The sequence below is a fragment of the Octopus bimaculoides genome, chromosome 10, assembly GCF_046866305.1.
Source record: "Octopus bimaculoides isolate indiv1 chromosome 10, ASM4686630v1, whole genome shotgun sequence".
NCBI lineage: Eukaryota > Metazoa > Mollusca > Cephalopoda > Octopoda > Octopodidae > Octopus > Octopus bimaculoides.
The window spans coordinates 860,019-872,204 of record NC_142937.1 but is presented as its reverse complement, the minus strand read 5'-3'; the positions used below and the strand labels follow the sequence as shown (position 1 = coordinate 872,204).

The 12,186-nt window shown below is 37.3% G+C and overlaps 1 long non-coding RNA gene across 1 annotated transcript in view; it reads right to left on the bottom strand.

The window, feature by feature from the left end:
* Nucleotides 1-697: 697 nt before the first annotated feature.
* Nucleotides 698-12,186, bottom strand: part of LOC149133431 (uncharacterized) — a 50,797-nt gene continuing 39,308 nt past the window's right edge. Inside the window, exon 3 of the long non-coding RNA XR_016243316.1 lies at nucleotides 698-2,561. This is a non-coding gene — a long non-coding RNA (uncharacterized LOC149133431). The remainder of the gene's footprint in view (nucleotides 2,562-12,186) is intronic.

The following is a 12,186-nucleotide window of genomic DNA, read 5'->3' as shown; positions in this document are numbered from 1 at the left end:
CGAAATTTTTTTTCCCACGAGAGTTCCGGATCCCAGTTATGAACTCATTTGCATACAGCCAATCAGAGCTCAACTATCAAACTAATTGATGAGTGCATAACAAGTGACGGGGGCGATAAGATAAGGTCACTTGGGTAAGGAATGACCATTCTTCTTTTCTCTTTTAATAATGCTTGTTGTTGTTCTTGAGAGCTTGACGGCACCTTTCCTTTCACACCTTTCAAACAATCCTTGAACGGTTTGCCAGCATCGATGCTGTTTCTGCCACCAGCAACAACCTTTGTTAACTTGACAACAAGGTCAAGGTGAGTTCTAATTGGCTGTATGCAAATGAGTTCATTACTGGGGCCCGGAACTCTCGTGGGAAAAAAAATTCGCGTACCGGACAATATGATTACTGACATACAAACAAATGGAGCGGTCAAAACAAGAGCGCGTTTCATCGTATGTCCGATATGGGGTTAAACAACTAAGTTTAGTTTGAGTTAACGAGGGTAAGTTTCTGCACGTTTGCTTGACATGTTAAAAACTGCAGCCAATTTTCTATGATACCCAACTGGCTTAAATTAGGAAAATCATACTCTTTGTTTACATTCACACATAGATATACATAATACGAAACCACGAGAAAACCACCCGGAGGTCGGTGTTTCTTCTACTATTGATATATCTATTGTTTAGTGATATTAGACGTGATTTGAGGCAGATTTGGCTGCTGTTTTAAGCAAATCGACTAACCACATAGTAGCTCCGTTGCTGGTTCATCCAATAAAGGGTGGGGTTAGTGTTGAAACCCATAACACAACCTTATAGGTCGTAGGACTTCATCTAATACAGAGTGGGCTGAGGAAGTCTGGTTAAGCAATCCTCTTTCCCCCTCTATGCCTCTCGCCCCAAGCTGATAAATGAGCTGCTGCTGTTTAGTTCGAAGCCATTACAGTTGGAACTGATCCATAATCAAAGGCATTCTAGTCGTGACTATTTCGTCTTTCTTTGAGGACATCTTGGACTGCATTGTCTAATACTTTTTATCTTTTACTTGTTTCTGTCATTGAGCTGCGGCTGTCCTGGGGCACCGCCTTGAAGGATTCTGTCGAGCGAATCGACCCTAGTACTTACGTTTTAAAGCCTGGTATTTATTCCACCAGTTTCTTTTGTTGAACTGCTAAGTTATGGGTACGTAAACAAACCAATACCAATTGTCAAGCGGTGGTGGAGGACGGATACAAAGATACTGAAAGACGCTCGCACATATATACGATGGGCTTCTTTTAGTTACCGTTTACCAAATCCACTAATAAGGCTTTGGTCGACCCGGGGGTATAGTAGAAGACACTTGACCAAGGTAGCATGAAGTGGGACTGAACCCGGAACCATGTGGTTAGAAGCAAACTTCCTAACGCACAACCACATCTTTGAGAGTGAGAGTACGATTTGAAGATCCTGTAGCTGCTACATCTAGCAACTGGTGCAACCATGTAGCCTCTTTCTCTCTGTCTGTCTGTCTGTCTGTCTCTCTCTCTCTTTCTCTCTCTCTCTCTCTCTCTCTCTTTCTCTGTCTCTCTCTCTGTCTCTCTCTGTCTCTCTCTCTCTCTCTCTCTCTCTCTCTCTCTCTCTCTCTCTCTCTCTCTCTCTCGATGGTGTTGAAGTGAGCACTGCATGCTATCAAAACCTATTTGTTAATTATATACAAAGCTGCGAATCCACGAACTTGCATTCACTGCCAGCTACTAATAAAGCTGCTTTCTGGCCAGGACCGTTAAAAGTTAAATCGTCTTTACCCCGGACAAAAACGGGGGCAAGAATAAAAAAAAAAAATTTGTTATAATGATAACAATAATAATGTCGATATATCGTCTGGTTGACTGGTACATTATTGATCTGGCTCGGTGAAGTAAGGTTTCTGGCTCCTCTGTCTCTCTGTCTGTCTGTCTGTCTGTCTCTCTCTCTCTCTCTCTCTCTCTCTCTCTCTCTCTCTCTCTCTCTCTCTCTCTCTCTCTTTCCTTCAAAGGACAAAAGCAGCAAACGAAATAACCTTGATTACTAAATCATCTTTTAATTAACTATCGAAAATACTTGGCTCACCACCAAGGTTCTGTTTTTGTAAATTCATTTTCTTTCCTTTTTTTTTATTTTACTTTTTGGTGTCTATTACTTCTTCGTGAAAATAACAAAGTTCATTCGTTTTGACCAAGATATCTTTACTGGACTTCTGAAATATCACTTATTTAATCATTTGAGCGATAACAGCATCACCAGTGCCCTGTTTTCAGCGGACTAATCACGTTGGCGCAAGTGACAAAGGGATTGATTATTTATGTAATACAATAGGTTGTATAGATAGCACAAGGGATTTCGTTATACATATATATATAAACGTGTGCGTGTGTCACTGCACCGAGAAAACTACGGGATGTTGCTACACACCGTTGGTCACGAGTTTCCTCGCATTGTTTTAGCTTTTGAATGATGTCACACTGCTGGTTAAGCAGGACGTAGCATAAAAGTACAACGTTTCGGACATATTCTTCGTCAGATATTAGAGGAACCACCAGGAGAAGCTGTAAAGAGAAGAGGGGGAGGAAAGAAAGTAAAAAGAGAGAGCTAAGTAAAAAACGCACGTTGGTTAGGTTCACACGCTGGAAGCCATTGTGCTTCCTAGGAGTTTCATACTGTGAAAGCCGTACTTTGCGATAATGTTTGTCTATTCTAAATAACTTTAAATGATGGTTTGCTGACAGCAAGTGGTAACATTGTGGCTCGGTGTCAGGTTGCTTTTACATATTTGCACACTAATAACAATTCCTTACTGGTACTATTTTATTGACTCCGAACCGCTAAGTTATGGGAACATGAACATACCTACATCGCTTGTCAAGTGATGGTGATGGACAAACACGGAGACAAAGGCACACGCACACACAAACACACATACACAACGGGCTTCTTTCAATTTCCGTCTACCAAATCCACTTACAAGGCTTTGGTCTGCCCGAGACTATAGTACAAGACACTTGCCCATGATGCCACACATTGGAACTGAATCTGGAACCATATCGTTGGGAAGCAAACTTCTTACCACACAGCCACACCTACGCCTGTAAGATAAACATGATAAAATGAAGATACGGACAAGATAAAAGAAAGAAAAAAAAACAGATCACTCCCTACGACCTTGAATAAGGAAGAAGTGTGATGGCCATTGCCAGAATGCCTTTGATTATTGATCTGTTCGATGAGAGTTAACCTGAGGTGAAACAACAGAAAGAAGAATTGTTGTGGATGTTCTTATCTTGTCATTTCCCACTTAATCTTGAAATTGCTGTTTTCCCAAGCTGAAATAAAACTTTGTTGACAGAAACATGGCTGTCATAATAGTATTAGGGCGTCCCCCACCATTTAAATCAATGAATTGATGGGACTCTATTTACATAAAAGCAATATACATAGATTAGCACCTAAACCCACTAGACCCATTGGTTTCCTGTCCATGCTTTACGACGGCTCTGGTCGAAAATATTTCTTGTAATTAGTAATCTTATTTTTCTTTATTAAGTAACAAGGCACCAAGATTTGTATTAATAGTCGAGAAAATTTTCAGGAAATCTGAACACGAATTCTATCACACTAGACACTGTTACGATAAACCACAGCATCTCGAAGTACATCGTTTAGTCACTGCATTAGACGAGGCAGGAAATATTTGGGCTCGCACCTAATCGTTCGTTCAAGTATCAATGAACTTGCTATGGATCTGTTTGATCGAGGGTGACCATGGGCTATAACGAGATAACGAATGTAATTGTATGTGATCGCTCAACTTATTCGAATCATATTCTACAGCCTTAAAACAAAGAACACATTAAGTATTGTAGTCCGAGTTAATCGCTGAATAAAAGACGGAACAGTCACGACTGGAATGTCTTTCACCATAGGTCTCCTTGACCAGAGATGACCTGAGGGCATATAGCATCTAAAACAATATGTAAATTAGAAGGTAGAATACCACGGAACTTTTTATAATCCGGACTAACTTACGAGTTGGAACTTCAAATTGCCACAGCCGCTAGACTAGTTTATTGGTACCTTGTACAGTACTGTATCAATAAAGTCGCATCATTTACCTGGATTCCATTTAAAGTTTTTAAGCCAATTCAATATTAGTTTAATTAAGTGTGTTGAGTGCGGTGACAAGCTCTGGTTCGGAAAAATCAGTAATTGAGAAAGGCTTTGGAACCGAAGGTTTCGGAATTTCGATATTATTCTTATACGGAATTTCGATATTGTTCTTATACAAAAAATAGCCCGGGTTTCGTAGCATGGTATAAATACAGAAATAAATTTGCACACACGAAAAAACATTGAGCTTTTCGTTTGCAAGTGTCCTTTCGACCGCTTGTAATTGCTGAACAATGATGGTGCACTTGTCGACCATTTGCTACGTTACACTTTGGGAAAGTGTTCTTTACTATGTCTTCGAGGTGCTCAATATCTTGAGAATAGAATTTGGTAGACACGGAAACTCTAAGACATAACACACCGTCCGGTTCGAATATCAATGGATTTAATCCAAATCCTTCACGATAAAGCCCTATGGTACTGATAAAAATCTTAAATACTTTTACTTTGTGATTAGCCTGATTCAGGCTATTTGAACTTGAGGCCGGAGTATAGATGAGTCCACAAATAATGAATTCGCCAGAAGAAACATGAGTTTGTATCTATTTTCTGAATACGATGAATCAATTTACTGATTGGCTTACAACGAAAGCTAGCTTTTGTAACTTTGCAGATACCAGATAGAAACGAATGAATAACCAGAGAAACAAATAATAACGTTCGATATCTGTTTTGTAGTTGATTGTAATACCAGGAGATTAATTTCATTAGACAGTAGTGAGAACAAGAATCGGTCACTGGGAAAATACTTGTAAAAAAATAAATACGAAGATGAGACTGGTTAGAGTCAGATCCCCCCCGAGGAAAAGACAAGAAAATCATTTTATACGTTACATTAATAAGACGCCAGATAACTGACAATTAATTGCACGAGAACTAGTACAATCGCGTTATAGATTGACTAGTTCACGTTGGCGAAGATGAAAGACAACTCGTTTATTTCAGCAGGTTGACAAACACTACAAACAGAATACGAGGCTCTTAAATACTGGTGATCAATAACAAAGAGAGAAAACTCTCTAATTAAAACTGGAATAAAAACAAACAAAAACCATTGCACCAAGTGAACTGCGAGGATAAAGAAGCTGCCGCCTGAATAATTATTCTTTTATATTTAATACGAACTAATATGACATTTCATCCGCTCCAGCCTTCGTTGCACTTAGAATATAATTCTTTTCGCCAAAAACTGAGAACTTCATCAGAGATGTTACTTTTAATCGAAATTCAATATCAAGAACATGTAGATAAGATACGTCTGCAGATGTATGCACAAACGCGCGCACGCACGTGTATGCGTATGTGTTTATGTGTGTGCGCGCGTGCGAGAATGTGCGGGAGCGACGATATTCCACACTTGAGCAAAGCGATGGAAATGGTTGACACCTCCTGGTTGACAAGACGACTAATCGATTAGTCGATATGCGCTTTCGAAAATCTTTGAGGAAAACATGTAAAGTTTTGGCAAAAGGAAATCATGGAAGCTTAAAATCCTGTCTCAAATAACTTATCCATTGAAAACCATGTTTGTATGAAAGAAAATGGAGGTAATACCAAGGTGAATAAACACACACACGTATAAGTGTGTGTGCGTGCGTGTATATATATATATACATACACACACACACACACACACACATATATATATATATATATATATATATATATAATAAAATGGGGTTTACAAGAATTTTTATTTAACACAACGATCGTTTCGACTGATCCTGCATCTGTCCCTTGCAGGTGGCATACTGTACAGCTGGTTGTGTTGCATCAACCAGTGCAGATTGCATCTCATGGAGTGTCTGAAGGTAGATCCAGTAACACTTATAGCAAAACTGTGGATGACATCAGGTAGCCTAAACGCTGAAAGTGCTTTAATCGGCACACTACTAACCATATAACCAAGTTCAAATAATAAGTTATATACATACATATATATATATATATATATCAGTAAAAATATGTGACAATTATTCGGTCGGTAGCCATGATAAAACTCCGAGTTTCGGATGCCGGAGCGGAAACCCACGCCGCCATCTCTCCAGTTATCTGGCCATTGAAAATTCCTATAAAAAATGGGGTCATTTTCATAGGAATTTTCAATGGACAGATAACTGAAGAGATGGCGGCGTGGGTTTCCGCTCCGGCATCCGAAACTCGGAGTTTTATCATGGCTACCGAATAATTGTCACATATTTTTACAGATAGTTCCTCTATTTGCATAATATCGAGGTCTCTTTCTTTCTTTTGTTGACTTTTCTATCAATATATATATATATATATATATATATATATATATATATATATATATATATATATATATATACACTCACACACACAGGCATACATACGTGTATGTATGTACGGACGTATGTATATGTATATATATATTCTTTTATATATTCATCAAGAATCTTGCACACGAAATACACATACGAAATATTCTTTTATTCTTTTACTTGTTTCATTCATTTGACTGGGGCCATGCTGGAGCACCGCCTTTAGTCGAGCAAATCGACTCCAGGACTTATTCTTTGTAAGCCTAGTGCTTATTCTATCGGTATCTTTTGCCGAACCGCTAATTTACGAGGACGTAAACACACCAACATTGGTTGTCAAGCGATGGTGGAGGGGACAAACAGAGACACAAACATATACACACACACACACACACACACACACACATATATATATATATATATATATTTATATATATATATATATATGTATATATATATATATATATATATATATATATATATATATATATATATATGTATATATATATATATATATATATATATATATATATATATATATATATATATATATATATATATATACACACACATATATATATATCTATCTATCTATATATATAAAAATGAGAATGTGTGTGTGTCTGTCTGTGTGAATCCCTAAAACTCGAGAACTACGCAACCAATTTCATTCAAATTTTACACATGCCTTACTTAGGGTTCCAGTTGTGTTTTAGTCAAAAAAAATTATTAACTTCTTGCAGAGTTCGAGCACACGGCAATATAATATCTCCTCCACTATTTAAGTATTACGTGTCAAAAGTGAAACAAAAACACTCATGTCAAATACTTTCACTTTAAAAATGAAACTATTCCACTAACTGAAACAATCACATTTTGATACTGTAATGACAGATACTTTCAGAGAGAAAGAGAGAGAGATGTATATGTATACATATAAATGTATATGTACACGTTATTCCACTAACTGAAACAATCACATTTCGATACTGTAGTGACAGATACTTTCACAGAGAGAGAAAGAGAGAAAGAGAGAGACAGAAAGAGAGAGAGAGATGTATATGTATACATATACATGTATATGTACACCATTTCGGTACTGTAATGACAGATACTTTCAGAGAGAGAGAGAGAGAGAAAGAGAGAAAGAGAGAGAGAAAGAGAGAGAGAGAAAGAGAGAAAGAGAGAGAGAAAGAGAGAGAGAGAGAGAGAGATGTATATGTATACATATGTGTACATGTATATATATATATATAGATGTACATGTAATATGTACACATATATACATATATACATGCATACAGATATCTATACATATATACACCCATCACACACACATACACATGCACACAAACACACACGTTAGTCATTTGTTTTCTTATCCAAAACTACGTCAAAAGTACGGAATGGATCTTTATGAAATTTGGAAATTATATTCTTTGCATAACGGCCGTAACTCCCATGAAAATTCATATATTTTTGATGTTGATGAAATTTTAACCCGAGCATAACAGATGAGCATTATTTAGAAAATGATGTCACACGTTATCGAGGCTACCATTCTTTCTGGATGTGCAAAAGGGGATGACGTCTTTATTCCAAGAATTCCTCTTACTCCATCAGGAGCAGACATTCCTTTTACATTCAGAAGACTACAATTGCCCCTTCGTGTGACTTTTGCCATGTCCATAAACAAATATCAGGGTCAAGCACTGTCTGTAGCTGGTCTTCTCTTGGAAGAACCCTGCTTCTCACATGGACAACTGTATGTTGGCTGCTCAAGAGTGGGCAGCAACAAAAAACCTATTTGTATATTCTCCACAAGGGAAAACAAGGAACATAGTTTACAATGAGGTGTTATAATCACAACAGCAAGAAAGTATGTACATGATCACCTTCTTTTACGAAACTTCATTGACTTTCATATATTTATATTGATATACATATATATACGTGTGTTTGGGTGCGTGTGTGTATATATACATCTCTATATATAAAGATGATGCGTAGTCTAGACGGCGTTTTTAGATTTCATTACTCTCTTTAACCCGGGCAACGCCGGGTATTTCTGCTAGTATATATATATATATATACATATATACGACAGGCTTCTTTCAATTTCCATCTACCAAATCCACTCACAAGGCTTTGGTCGGCCAGAGGCTATAGTAGACGACACTGAACCCGGAACCATGTGGGTGGTAAGCAAACTACTTACCACACAGCCACTCCTGTGCCTATGGTATAAAAAGATATGGAACTCTTCACAAATTTGCGTGTCATATATATATATATATATATATATATATATATATATATATATGTATATATGAAATAAATATTGTATATGTGTGTGTGTGTGTGTTTTGGTGAAACCCAGAAGTCGGTGTAGGGGATTCTGTCGTGAGACATACAAACTTCACTCTTGTTTTCCCCGATAAATATCCTGAGCCCAAAACGTCGGACAGTTTCCTTGTCATAACGGTATTTAAAAATGGCGGCGTCGGTTGTGTGAATGATGGCGATAGTAGTGCTTGTGTTGTCGTTGTCAGTGGCGGCGGCGGCTCCGGGGGTGGTAGTAGTGGTGTTAATAATATGATTGTTTGCTGGTGTTGATGATAGTGTTGTTGTTATAGATATTGCTTTGGTTTAGTTTTAGCCTATTAGACATCAGCAGTTCTGTTTTTATTTGTGGCGGTTTTATTATTATTTATTATTATTATTATTATTATTATTATTATTATTATTAGTAGTAGTAGTGGTCGTAGGGGTAGTAATTGCAGTAATGATTATGAATTGTTGGTAACAATAGAGGTAAGGGTGATGGTGGAGGCGGTAGTGATGGTATATGTGGAGAAATGGTTGCAGTAGTAGTAGTAGTAGTGTTACAAGATAGTGGTGGTGTTAGTAGTGGTCATACTACTGAATTATGAATGATATAATATATATACACATACATATGTATATATATATATGTGTGTGTGTGTGTGTGTGTGTGTGTATACATACATATACGTATATACGTACACACTCACACACAAACACACACACCTATGTATATATAATACATCGATACAAGTATGTACACACATATGCATATGTGTGTATATAGATATGTATGTAATGCATATATATGTGCATTATGTATGTGTGTATGCATTGTTATGTAAATGTGTGTGTGTGTACGCGTGCGCGCGTGAAACTGCTTTACTCGGTTCTCTATCGTCTCAATTTTCCATTGCTTGATCTTTTGATATTGACTGGTACACACACACACACACACACACAGACACACACACACACACACACACACATTCTCCCATACAAACATATACACTGACGTATGAATGAATGTATGTATATTTGAGTATGTGTGTGCGCGTATGTCCATGCGTGTGTGTGTGTACGCGCGTGTGTGTATGCTTCCGTGTTTGTGTATATATTGTATAGTTGCATGTATGTACGTGTGTTTGTATGTATGTTTGTATGTATGCGTGTATGCGTTGGCGTGTGTGTATGTTTGTGAGTGCAAATATGAAATAGCGTCAGATAAGAGAGATCAATATAGCCATTGATGCATGTTGGAATAGACTAATGAAATGTTCCACACGGCTTGTGAGAGAAAGAGTGGGAGGGGAGAGGCGGAGTGGGAGGTGGGTTAGGGAGTGGGAGAGGATAGACGAAGTAGGAGGCAGGGAGGGAGTGGAAGGGGACTGAAAGAGAGAGAGAGAGAGAGAGAGAGAGATTCATACCTGCGCTATATGAAACCAGATGTTAGTATTTTTAACCCAAAGAAGAGATAGTACTCAATACACAACTTAGAGTTCACATACATACATACATACAGACAGACAGACAGACAGATAGATAGATAGATATAGATAGAAAGATGTGCATATGTGTACGTATGCATATATGTATAAATACATATATAAAATGAATATATATATATATATATATATATATATATATATATATATATATATATATGCATATATATATATACATATATATATATACATACATATATATATATATATATATATATATATATATATATATATATATATATATATATATATGCGAGTAAAAATAAATACAAAAAAAGGGGTTTTTTTGTATGATTGTGTATAGAGGAATATATTATTTTGTTTAAAAGAGTTCCAACACTGTCTGTTTTTTATGTTTTATTTATATTCCTTGTGGTATTTCATATTTTCTATAATTTGTAGTATTTTATCATGGCCGGTATGACAGACTTTAACATATATATATGGGAGAATTTACGAAAAAAACAACAACAGACGAGGACAGGTGGTACAAACAAACAGAAAGGCAGGTAGGCAGACCGCAAGACAAGTAAGTAGACTGACAGTTGATTGAAGCTTTGTGGAATTAACATTATGGATGTCAGCCACATCATAAAGTAGCTGTCCGAAAATGTCATCAGTGTATGACCTATCTAAGAGATACAATGTCGTGGCTAGATTACATAATGAAATTTGAAACGCGGAGGTACAATGTAAGAAGCCATAGTGACGTGGAGGTTATAAACCACACGTAATATTAAAGAATACTGATCGAATATTCCTGTCAAAACTTCAATAAAATGTAAGCAATAACAGATCAGAAACAATGATCAGTTACCCAGTAGCTGATGCCAATATAATATTGATTTCAAATTTTGGCACAAGGCCAGCAATTCTAATGGTGGGGATAAGTCGATTACATTGCCTCCAGTGCTCAACTGGTACTTATTGTATCGAATCCCGAAAGGGTGAAAATCAAAGTTGACCTCAATGGAATTTGAACTCAGAACGTAAAGACGGACAAAACGCTGCTAAGCATTTTGTCCGGTGTCCTAACGATTTCGCCAGTTCGCCGTCTTAGACGTCAACATCATATTAAAGTTTGGTGGAAGAGAAAATATCTGTGCTGAATTGAGGAGGAATCTGCAGTTAGTCCAACCGGACCATAATTTGAGATTTCTACCAATATTTATTGGAACACTTACTTGGTGCCAGATTCACCGTCCCAGCATCAATTTTGAGAAACCGCGTTTCGCAAAATGAGAAAGAATACGCCTAATCAAATACTGCTACAATCTATCGCAGGCATTGCAAAAATAGGTGGCTTGATCAATAAGTATCCGGACTGCTGCCATAGTAAAGGAGCTAAAGTACGCAGAGTGAAGTCGCTTGCTACAGATTGAACTTCAGCTCTAGTGTGCAGGCATACTAAGCTTTAACCTTCTAGCTCACTTGCACTGTTTACAGTAGTGTTTGGGTCGAAGCTGTGTAATGTGTGATCATCGCATTGACCATGACAGAGAAAGTTGAGCAGAGAATCTGCATTAAAATTTGTCAATAGCTTGGCGATACCTGCTCAGAGGCCTATGCAAATCTTTCAAAAAGTTTCCATCATTCTCGACACAACCAAGGAGCTTGTGCAACGGAAACCCGGGTGTCTTTTTGGTCAGCTGAAAGCAGTTGCGGCACAAACTTGGTAGACACGCGTCTCATACCCAAATCTTCAGCGATAATGGACTGAACTGAACCGTGAGTTATTAGAGGATCTGCACATGTGTTTCTTTTGTTGAACGGTGAAACTTGAAGTAGATAGAGCTATAAATAATAGCTTGTAAATATCGAGTTAAAAACCTCAATAAAACCCTTTAGATAAAAAAAAAATGGAAGTTTGCTTGTGGGAGTCCTCAACTATAAAC